We start from the raw sequence: 12007 nt of genomic DNA, 5'->3' as shown, positions 1-12007 counted from the left end.
GGAAAAGCTAACTACACATCAACAACAACAACAACAATAATAATATAACAATAATAACAACAATAATATTTATATAGAACTTTGAAGTTTACAAAGTGCTGCACACGTTATCTCATTTGACTCTCACAACAACCCTGTGAAGTAAAAATTTTTATTATCCACATTTTACAGATGAGGAAACCGAAGTTGAGAAGGTTTACATGACCTGTCCAGTGTCACATATACAGTTAAGTGTCAGAGATAGAATTTAAACGTGGGTCTTCTTGACTTCTGTAACGATTAGAATGACGCCACCTGCTGGAGACGTACAGTAGAAGAGTTCCGCCCATGAAGCGAAGGTCTATGAGGGCAAGACCAGGAGTCTTTTCTTTGGCGTCAGGAAGTGACGCGGGCTAGTGGGAGGAGGAAGGAAGAGACTGGCGCTCACTCTCACTCTCTTTCCTCTGGACTCTGGTGGAGAGCGGAGCTAGAAATGTGCTCTCCCTTTAATAGATAGGAATCTAGGCCTCTCTCTCTCTAACTCTTGCTAAAGCTTATAATTTATTGGCGACCACTCATTAGATATTTTAGACAGTTTAGATAGAATTTTAGCCCTTAACACTTCCTGTCATCAGACAGTACTCTATCCACTGCACCAAATAGCTACCCTTCTCAGCCATTTTCACATCACATTTGATTCTGTCAATCTGTTTGAATCTCTGCCCCCTGGGTTCTTGTGATATTGATCAGTCCTCATGTTCCTTCTACCTCATCTATGTTCCATTCTCTGTGTAATGGGTATACCACAGGGTTGGTCATGAGTCCTCTTCTTTTCCCCTCCACACTCTCTCTTGGTGTTGTCATTACCTCCCATAGATTCAATGAGCACCACTATGAAATGATTCCTAAGTCTACATATCCAGTCCCCATTTCTCTCTTGAGCTCAAATCCTGCATCACTGCTTGTTGGATAGTTCCCACCGAATCTTCCAAAGCATCTCAAATTCAACATGTCTAAACTAGAACTCATTACCTTTCCCCATTCCTCATAACCTCCCAATTTCTGTGAAAGATACTATCATTCTTCCAATCATTCTCACTCATCCCTTCCCTTCTTTGTTGTTGATCAGTTGTTTTTCAGTTGTGTATGACTCTTTGTGACCCTCTTTGGGGTTTTCTTGGCAAAGATACTGGAGTGGGTTGCTATTTCCTTCTCCAGCTCATTTTGCAGATAAGGAAACTGAGGCAAACAGGGTTAAGTGACTTGCCCAGGGTCACACAGCTAGTAAGTGTCTGAGGCCAGATTTGAACTAAGGAAGATGAGTTTTCCTGACTGGTATTCCATACACTGTGCCATCTAGCTGTCCCCTTTCCTTTTTCCCCTCCCCCCAAATCTAATTAATTACCAAATCTTGTTGATTCTATCACCACATCATCTTCCATTCTTGACTTTGAATCTTTAGCACCTAGGACTGTTGAACTGAATTGAATTTCAACAGGATGAAGTGCAAAAGGGACTGTGTTCAATGTAACTAAAGGAGAGAAATATTAGCAGCAGGGAGGGATGGGGAAGTTCTTGAAGGATTATCATTTATGTTGCAATAAGTAACAAAAACTGAGTGCTCATGGCTTGACGTTAAGGAAACCAACAAACTTGTTTAAAAGCCTAATGGGTTTAAGGATACTCCAAAGAATGGCATTTGACAAATAACTGACAAGGCTTGAAAGTAAATTGACTTTGAATGGTGGGTGGTGTGAAGGAATGGCTAAATTCACATCCAAAGAGGACCCATCCATTGGTTGCTTTATGCAGTCAAAGGAAAGTTACTGTGGGCCAAGATAGCTGCTACCCCCCAAATTCACAACTTAGAGAAAAACCTCAAGCCTCTTTAATAAGGGAAGGAACCAAGGTACTATATAAGCAATAAGACGCCAAGTCCCTCAAGATTTGCCACCTCTGGTTTGGACCAGTCAGAGATTCCATCGCAGGTCAAAAGAAAATTCACCCTGAGAAAAAGAAGATAATAGTTCAGACTTCCCTGGAACTGAGAAAAGTATTCCAAATTTACCAGCTTTTAAAGCTTTTGGAGGAAAGAAACAAATGTTTCTATGTGCCAAGCACTGAGCTACGTTCTTTACAAATATTATTTCATTTAGTCCTCACAGCAACCCTGGGAAGTAGGTGTTATTCTTATCTCTATTTTACAGATGAGGAAACTGAAGCACAGAGCAGTTGATTTGCAAAGGATCACATAATTTAAAAGTTATCTTAAGTCAAATGTTAATTCAGATCTTCCTGTCTCAATATGTAACGCTCTATACATTGTACTTCAATTCGTCTGCACCAGAACTACTCGGAATGTCCTTAAAGATAAGGTAACCTCTGGGTGCTCTAATTAAACCCTGTATTTCTTCAAATACCAGTCTCTGAAGTAAACAAACTATTTTCCTCATTTTATTTTCAGTTTTGGTTTGCCATAGACGAAGTTCTAATGAACTTTCTGGGAAATCAGTGTTTCTTTTTCAAAAGTGTTTCAGGGTGCTTCAGTTTAATTCAACAAGCATTCATGGAGCACCCATTGGGCCAGGTACTGTGCTAAGTCCTGTAGCTACGAAGCAGTTTTCATTCTCAAGAAGGTTTTTAGGGGGAGAATTGTGGAGAAATACCACATGTACACAAATCAAAATAAGCAAGATTGAATGGGAGAGTGTACTAACAATTGCAAAAAAATCAGGAAAGACTTCATAGAGGAGACAAAAATGATATACTCTCAAAATGTTTTCATTCTACCAATATTATAATAACGATCCATTTGACCAATCAGAAGACACACTTCAGTGAGAACCCTAGTTTCTTGCTAGTTTTGCCCTCTGCACTCACCCTATGTACTTCACTTTACTTTCAATAAATGCTTGCTAACTTGATGTAAGGACACAAATGTCAATGAAAGGAAGTGGAGGTCACCCAAGTGAATTTGTAGCCCATTCCATGAGCAAGGAACACCACTATATTTTTATTTTTATTGTAATGCTTAAAAGAAAAAGGCGACTGCAGTTTTTTCCAATAAAAAATACAAATATATAACTTTCAGCTCTATTATGGATTAAATCAACTTTGTGAGCTGCCTAGGAATCACACCACAATTTATAATGTTGTTTCTATGGGAAAATTAATTTTGAGTTCCAAATACTTGACTTCAAAATTTACTTTCAGGATATTGTGGAAGATTCCCTGTAATCTCTAGAAAGCCTCCTTTCTTTCAGAGTTTAGTTCAAGTACAGCCTTCTATAAGACTTTTCTTTTCTAATCCCCTTTAGCTGCTAGTCCCTTCACACACACACACACACACACACACACACACACACACACACACCTCAATATCTTATATTTATGTATGCTACACAATATCTTTGCAGAGGGAAGGCAAGCTCCTTGGGGTCAGACACAATACCTGACACATACTAGACACAACACCTGACACACAGCAGGCACTTGTCGATGCTTGTTGATTCCTTGATCTTCAGTATTGTTCTCTAGCTATTTCATGTTCTAAGCAAGGAACTCAATTACCAACCTTCAGAGCAAATAAGGAACCATTTCCTAATCTCTCCCCCCTCCCCCCAGTTTCGTTAATAGCTGACACTGGAATATTCTAGGAAATCACTCCTCTAAAGTGTTTTTGGTATGTTTCAATTCAATTCAATCTGCCTCCTTTCACCCACCACACAGGTTGTTGTAAGGGAAACACTTAGCAAAACTTTAAATCTCATTGTTCTTATTCTTCTGTAACCTGCACAGTCTGGGACTTGAGAAGTAGGAAAAGGAGTTTTGAGTGGATTATCGGAAGTTTTTTTCTCGCCAAGTGTCTAGTTGTGACTAGTTGGCCTCCCCCCGACAAGCCCTTACGAAGATCTGAAGCATTCCTCTCCCTCTCTGTGCGCTAAAAATGTCATTCCCCTAAGTGAAGGGAGATGTCAGCGCCTTGATAAGACTTCATTGCATCATCATCAGTTGCCTCCATTCCCCTAATAGCAACACTCCTTGTCTCAATTTGCCTTCCTACCATCCTTCGAGAGGAAGAACCTCGAGTCGTTCTCCTCGTTTCCACTGGACAATTCGAGAAAGAGGGGCACACACAACAACAACAACAACAACAACAAACACACAAATAGCAACTTCGGTAGAGTCCACCACTACTTCTTTCACTCAAGCTATCAGTCTCTGGCTTCTCTACTCCGCTCCTCTCCGCTACCCGTCCCACTCCACCACCCCCCAATCACACCCTGGATCATCGTTTCTAAGGATGCAAACCTTTTTTTACATGGGATTTTGTCATTTAATTAGTATGGACTACGACGTTCCCACAGACAGCTCGGACAGCTCCAGAACTAAGACTTGCCCAGGGGTTACACAAACAGATTCAGAAGCGGGTACTCGACCTGGCTCATCCAGACTCCCAAGCCAATTTTCTGTCAGTCAGGCTCCACTGTCTCTAGCACAGACGTCACGTAATAATCAAAATACTAATTCTCAGTGGAAGAGTAAAGTCCAGCACAATCCGAGAAATGCACGTCACGGAAGATAAAACGTGTGTTTGGCAGGAGTAGTGATTTACTAACCTGCACTCTCCTAAATGCCAGGGATAGTGTGGACTTTCTTTAAATGCCCAACGCTGAATGCCCCTACAAGGAAGGCGTGTCCACACTATCCCTGGCATTTAGGAGAGTGCAGGTTAGTAAATCACTACTCCTGCCGAACACAACACGTTTTACCTTCCGTGAAACCCCTCTCCACTTCTGTCCCAGAGAAATTCCTTTCCTAACAAGGAGTGCTAGAGGTAGAAGAGTGATCCAGGAGCGTCTGGTATTGTGGGCAGCTGTTGCACCCACTGGATGCAGAAATAAGGGTCGAGAGACTTACCTGAGCACGAGAAAAATAAAAACAAAACCCTGCAGTCTGGTTTCCTTAAGTGGGTGGCTGTGGCAGTGTCGGCAGGTTTTTCCGCAGGGAATGGAAAGATGAGACCTATTCACCTCTCTTCCTGCCACTCCAGTGAAAAACTCCCGTATCCCAGCTTTAGCTGTTCGCTCCCCAGCCCCCCCTCCCCCCCCCGCCCACCTCCTGTTGTTGGCGAGCAGAGGGATAGAGGTTCAATTAAAGGGAGGGAGGGAGGAGCTAAGAGCAGAAGGAATAGTTAAACACAGCGGTGTAGTCACTCCCACTTTCCCAGCCTAGCAAGAATGCAAAGGCAGATTTTTTCCCCCTTCCTTAAATAGCGTGTAATGAACTGCTAATAACATATAGGAAATACAGGGAATTACTGTAAGTGTTGATAACTGTGGAGTGATTCTTTATGGAGCTCATTTTATTAAGCGTGGCTGATTTTTTGTTTTCTTGTGGGGTTTTTTTGTGTGTTTTGTTTGTTTTTCTCCTATTTCTTAATGATATAGTTTGGTTTCTTACGACCCAGACCTTTCTGGTCTCTTCTCCCTCCCCCCCCCCCCCCCACTCAGAGAATACTCCCATGTCACAAAGAAAAGGTTTAGCAAAACTAATCCAGTCACCAAGTATGAGGGAAAGAATTGGGCCCTATAGCCTCTTATTTCTCTACAGAGGGTTGTTGTTTGTCCTTCGTTCTGAAGAGGACCATGACAGCGCGGTGATGTCATGACTTGCAGTGAATTAGCTTTATGTGAGAGAGGGCTGTAGAAGATCACCAACCTCACTCTCTCTCTCCTCCAGAACCATCTGGGTCCAGAGAATGGGTATATATCCAAAGGACTGGAGATGGCCCCAGACGTTTTAAGGCATTTGGGGTTAAGTGACTTTGCCCAAAGTCACACAGCTAGTGTCTGATGTGAGATTGGAACTTAGGTCCTCCCAACTTCAGAGCCAGTGTTCTATCCACCCTGTCACCTAGCTGGCCCACAGAGAGTAGGGAAGTTTTTTTTATTAACTGTCCTTTGGAACCAAGATTTGTTCAGCAGAATTCAATAACTTTCTACTGTTTTCACATACATCAGTGTAATTATGATATGTGTTTACCCTAGTAGTTTCTGTCTGGAATAATGACATAGGTTCCTAAGGAAGATCTGAGGAGAGAAAGTTTGATGACTAACAATGGGTTGATGACACTGGACCTGTGGAGGACAGCTTGTGGTTTGATTAGAAAGTTGAAGTCCAAGAGTAGATAAAATAGCTAGGGTACCCTTTGAGTTTTTTCCTCTTTTCAGTCAAGCATCTCAGCAGTCCTAGCAGGATGAGATTTGTGTTAGGTCTTGACAAAACAAATGCCAGTCAATTGGACAGATGTTTTCAGATCATATGTTCCTAAGTATAAAACTTTGTCCAGCTTATGAAAGGCAGGGAAATGTTAAAATTTAGGTGGTAAAGGAGAAAAAAAAAGGCAGAAAGAGGCTTTTGTTGATCTTCATTCTCAAAGAGGACCAAAATGACATCACTATGTTGGAATGTGCAATGTGTCCAACTATGGCTGATCTGACCGATACAAGATCGGAAGGCAGCACAGATAGTCCATATGAACATTTGAAGTGGAGATGTTTCTAAATCTGTACATCTCACATTTCTTTTGAACTACTTAAATTCTGTTTCATTCATAGAACACAGCACCTTCTTTAATGAGGACATGCCATGCTAGGCAGTCCTTCGCCAGTGTCTCCCATGTCACACATTAAACTACAAATTTCTTCAGAGAGAACATGAGAGTATCCTTGTGTCACTCCTTCTGACCTCATGTGTGAGTTCTCCATAAAATAATCTTTTAGGTAAACATAGGTTTGGCATTCCAACATGGCTAGATGTATTCTCTGCATTAGAGTTTGAATGATTGGTGCTTTAGCTTGGGAAAAGACCTCAGTGTCCAGTACCTTATCTTGCCAGGTGATTTTCAGAATCTTCCTAAGACAATTCAAATGGAAACAATTTCCTGGCATGGTGGTGGTAGACTGTCCAGGTTTCACAGGCATAAAACAATGGGGTCAGCACAATGGCTCCATAGACCTTCAGTTTGGTAGGGAGCCTGATACCTCTTCTCTCACACACTTTTCCTTCACTCCAAACACTGAGCTAGCTCTGGCAATGTGTGTATCAACTTCATCATCTACATGTACATCCCTGGAAACTATAGCACCAAGGGAAGTGAATTTGTCCACAGTATTCAAAACTACTCCTTTTGCTGTAACTGATGGTTCCCCATGTGGATGGTGTGGTCCTGGCTGGTGGAGAAACTGTGTTTTCTTGGTGTCAATTGTTGGCCAAAATTAGCACAAGCAGCAGGTCCATACTATATTTTTGCATCTCAGCCTCAGAGGCTGAACTACGTGCACAATCAAGAACCCATATAAGATTATTTACTGCCTCAGGAAGGAAGGAGGGGAGGAGGCAAGAGAGGGATAGAGATTGGAATAGAAAAATAGAAATGTTTAATCTGGAAAGGTGGGGGAGGGGTGTGCTGGGAAGGGTACGAGAGGTATATATGTGTTTTATATACATATGTATATATATATATATATACACACACACACACATATATGTTGTGCATGTATTAGTTATTTAGGTATTATTTATATAGTAATTTTATCTAAACAAATTTGTTATATAAATTTATATAAACTGATATGTATTTATTATTTATAAAACAGTTATTTAAGGAATTAAAATACTAAGTTATGTGTATTAGAATATATTTAGGTATATATAAATGCAATAATGTAGAAATTTTACATTATATATGTCATATATGTGTCTGTGCATATCTATGTTTGATATATGTATAAAATATAATTATATATCACAAATAAAATAATTTGTTTTTAAAAAGGAAAAAAAGAAACAGATCTACTGAGTGGATAAAAGAAGTTAGGAAGATTTTCAAATCCTGCCTCTGATACATACTGGCTAGAGAGACCAAGTCACTTATCCAGTGAACAAACTATCTAAGAACATAATTTACAATGAGTTGCTAAGCTGATACCAGTAGAGGGAGTCTCCTCATGAGTTTCCTAACCCAATGCCAATGAAACCACAGCTATAAACCTTCTCTTAAATAAAAACTATTCTGAGGCAGCTAGATGGTGCAGTTGATAGAGCACTGGTCCTGGAGTCAGGAGGACCTGAGTTCAAATCCAGCCTCAGACACTTAACACTTGCTAGCTGTGTGACCCTGGGCAAGTCACTTAACCCCAATTGCCTCACTAAAAAATTAAAAAAATTTAAAAAGGTGTAAAAAAAAATTAAAACTATTCTTAAGTGAGCCCAAGGTCACTTTGTGTTTTTTAAATTATAAATGTCTTTCATTTTTATATTACCTACATTGTACCCCTCCCAGAGAACCATGCTTCTTAAAAATGTGTTTAGTTTACTAACATTTATTATCTCTCCTTCCCATCACCACCCTGCCTCATTGAATGATAAAAAAGAAAAAAAAAGAAAACTCGTAAAAATATGCAGAGTACATCAAAACAAATTCATAAATTGGCCATATCAAAAAATTACATCTTGTTCTTCATTTTAAATCTGTCATCTCTGTGACAGGGGGTCAGTAGTATATTTCATCTTTAATCCTCTCAATTGGTAGTTTGCCACTGCAGTGATCAAAATTCTAAAGTCTTTCAAAGTTATTTTTCACAATGTCATTAACACAGTACCTGGCACCTAGTATTTAATAAGTACTACTTTATTGATTGATTGAGTACATAAATTATTTTCCTAATTCTGATCACTTCACTTTGCAACAGTCATGGAGGTTTACTCAGTTTCCTCTGAAATTTCATCATTTCTTAGGGCACAATAATATCCCACCATATTCATACATCATAATATGCTTAGCCACTCCCCAATAATGGGCATTTCCTTAGTTCCTAAGTTGGGGGTTACTCTGAAAAGGACTGCTATACATATTTTTTCTACTTATAGTCCTTTTCCTCTTTCTTGGATCTCTTTGGAATATAGGTCTAAGAGTGGTATCATTGTATCAAAGAGTATACATATACTTTGTTCACTTTTGGGCCATAGTTTAAATTGCTTTCCAGAATGGCTGGACCAATCTGCAGTGCTATTCGTAATTTTTCTCTTTTGTCATCTTTGCCAGTCTAATGGACATGAGACAAGTAACCTCAGAACTGCTTTAATTTTCTTTTACAAAGTTATTGCTTCTATGATATTTTTTCACTCATTATTTTATATTTCATTGTTAAGTCTTCATTTCAGTCTGTATCTTTTGTTTGTGGTCCCTGGATCAATTTCTAGTTTTATTGTGTTGTGGTCTATAAAGGATATATTAATTATTTCTACCTTTTCACATTTGTGTATAATTTTTCTGTGCATGGTCAATTTTTGTAAAAGTTACATATGGTGTCCAGAAATATATATATTCTTTTGCTGTCCTATTTAGAAGATGACATAAGTCTTTTAAGTCTAGTTTCTTGAGAAATGTGTTCAGTTCTATATTTTGTCTTTTGTTAATCTTTCTGTTAGACTTATCCAAAACTGAGAGAGGGATATTAAAGTCTCCTGTAATTATCATATCACTCTCTAGGTCTTCTTGAAGCTCAGATAGCATTTCCTTTATGAATTTGGATCCTAAAGTATTTTAATCACATAAGTTTATTATTGATATTGATTTGTTGTTTATCCTTTTTATTTTTAATGTTTTTTGTTTTATTATATAGTATGATTTCAACTCCTGCCTTTTTGGATTTTTCCTATAACTTCAGTTTTATTTTGGGATGTCTTTGGGTTTTTGTTGTTGTTCTTGTTGTGTTGTTTTGTGGGGCAATGGGGGTTAAGTGACTTGCCCAAAGGGCAACCAAACTGTGTGTCCTTTGATCTAGCAATACCAGTAATAGGTCTGTATCCCAAGGAGATTATAAAATAGGAGAAAGGACCTACATGCACAAAAATATTTATAGCAGCTCTTTTTTACAGTGGCAAAAAATTGAAAATTGAGGGAATGCCCCTCAATTGGGGAATGACTGAATAATATGTAGTATATGAATGTAATGAAATATTATTGTGCAATAAGAAATGATGAGCAGGATGTTTCAGAGAAGCCCAGAAAGACTTATATGAACAAATGCAAAGTATAATGAGCAGAATTAGAAGAACATTGTACACAGTAACAGCAACACTGTGTGATGGTCAACTATGCATTACTTAGCTCTGCTCAGCAATACAATGATCCAAGACAGTTCCAAAGGACTCATGATGGAAAATGCTATCCACATCTAGAGAAAGAACTGATGAACTCTCACTACAGGTCGAAGCATACAATTTTAATTTTCTTAATTTTTTTCATGGCTTTTTTCCTTTTGGTTTGTTTCTTCTTTTACAACATGACTAATATGGAAATGTTTTACATGATTGCACATATAAAACCTATATCAATCGCTTACTATCTTAGGAAGAGAGGAGGGAAGGGAGGAAATTTGCAACTCAAAATTTTGTAAAAACGAATGTTAAATTATCTTTATATATAATTGGAAAAATAAAATACTATAAAAATAAAGTTATAAAAGTTAGATTTATATTTTCCTCCATCTGTCTCTAATATTTAATTTTTTTAATTATTATGATTTTTCATTCTTCTGCTATAAACACAGTATTATATGTTCCTTCAGTTACTTTACTTTTTTTTTTAAAAAGTAGTCATGTTCCCACTGGCTCTCTTCCCATCACCTCTAATACTCTCTTTCCTTTGGGGGTTTTATTAGTTCCTTTTTCTCTCCTGCTTTTATCTGGTAATATAATTTTTCCTCCCCTCTTCTTTCCTCTCAGTCAAGTAGATTCCTCTTTCTTGCCATTCAATTAGCCCTATTAATTAGTTTTTTAATTTAATTTTTACACTCCTTTCAAAAAAGGATTCCTCTCACTCTCTTCATTATCCAACTTCTTTTTCTTTCTATTCTAGACCCTCATTCTCTGATTCATGACCTCTACAATCATCTGGTCTCTCTCTTTTCTTTGTATTCTTCATGCAATCAAAGCTTCTAAGATATGCATTCTAGGCTCTCCCCTCTCAGTGCTCACTGACACTGCCTTAAAGAACTTGTTTCATGAACTTTGCTTTTATACTGTTTATAGAACAATGCCATTTATTGAAGATGTCATAGAAGGCATTGCCCCATAGTAGGGCCCTTCAACCATATCTCTGATTATACAGCCCACCACTGATCTATAACCTCCCCTGGTTACCTTTTCCCACATTTCCCATATTTGTCTCAAAATTCCCTTTCTTTGGTTAATGCTCTTCCACTTCTCCAGGTGCCAGTTGCCTCCAGGAATTCCAGATCTCACTTTTCAGTATAGGACAAGAAAATTTTTCAAGTACCAAATGTCCCAGACCTCACCCAGTGTAATAATACTTTATCTACCTTCATTAACCATTTCTCTTCACCCGTAGGAGCATTTATCAGTAGAATTCTATCTCAATGCAAAAGTAAGACCTCTTTCCAAACCCTTCCCTTTTCAGTCTTTACTTCCTCCTCTTTACCCACTCCCCTGTAGGCTCTTTTCTTTCCAAGACCACAAAGGTCACGTTCCCCTCATTGCTAGGACTCATTTTGACATGGGCACATCACATAGTCTTCTCTCTCCCCCCCCCCCGCCCCACTCCCCTCATCCTCCTTTCATGTACCCTCCCCTGTTGTAATGTAGTCACACAGAAAAAAATTGATTCACTTGTAAGGAGTGTCACCAGGTTCTGTCCATAATGTCTCTTATCTACCTTTTTGTTGTTACCTCTACCAGATTTCTGCCTTTACCTCTGTCTCCTTATGTACATGTAGAAAGACAGCTCTTACTGGTCTCCCCATTGTCACTCCATTGGTGTTGCTGTTTTTGTTGCATTTAATCACTCTTCTTGCATTTCTGTTGTTTGGCATGTTCAAGAAGTAAATAATCTTTTCAGTTCTAGTTTTCTTCCTAAAAATGTTTCAAATTCTTCTTTATTATTGAGCAATCACTTTTTGTCCTGTATGGTTAAGCTTGGGAAAGGTATTCCTGGTCTGCA

At 38.7% G+C, this 12007-nt stretch overlaps 1 protein-coding gene across 2 annotated transcripts in view; it reads right to left on the bottom strand.

Annotated features, from left to right (window-relative positions):
- LOC122753087 overlaps window positions 1-5055 on the bottom strand; it is a 41064-nt gene extending 36009 nt beyond the window's left edge. For both annotated transcript variants that reach the window (XM_044000189.1, XM_044000188.1), the window contains exon 1: window positions 4900-5055. The gene's annotated coding sequence lies outside the window, so the exon portion shown is untranslated. The remainder of the gene's footprint in view (window positions 1-4899) is intronic.
- Between the last annotated feature and the right edge of the window lie 6952 nt (window positions 5056-12007).

The sequence above is a fragment of the Dromiciops gliroides genome, chromosome 4, assembly GCF_019393635.1.
Source record: "Dromiciops gliroides isolate mDroGli1 chromosome 4, mDroGli1.pri, whole genome shotgun sequence".
In the NCBI taxonomy this organism is placed as follows: domain Eukaryota; kingdom Metazoa; phylum Chordata; class Mammalia; order Microbiotheria; family Microbiotheriidae; genus Dromiciops; species Dromiciops gliroides.
The sequence above is the reverse complement of the archived record's forward strand: the minus strand, read 5'-3'. Positions and strand labels throughout refer to the sequence as shown.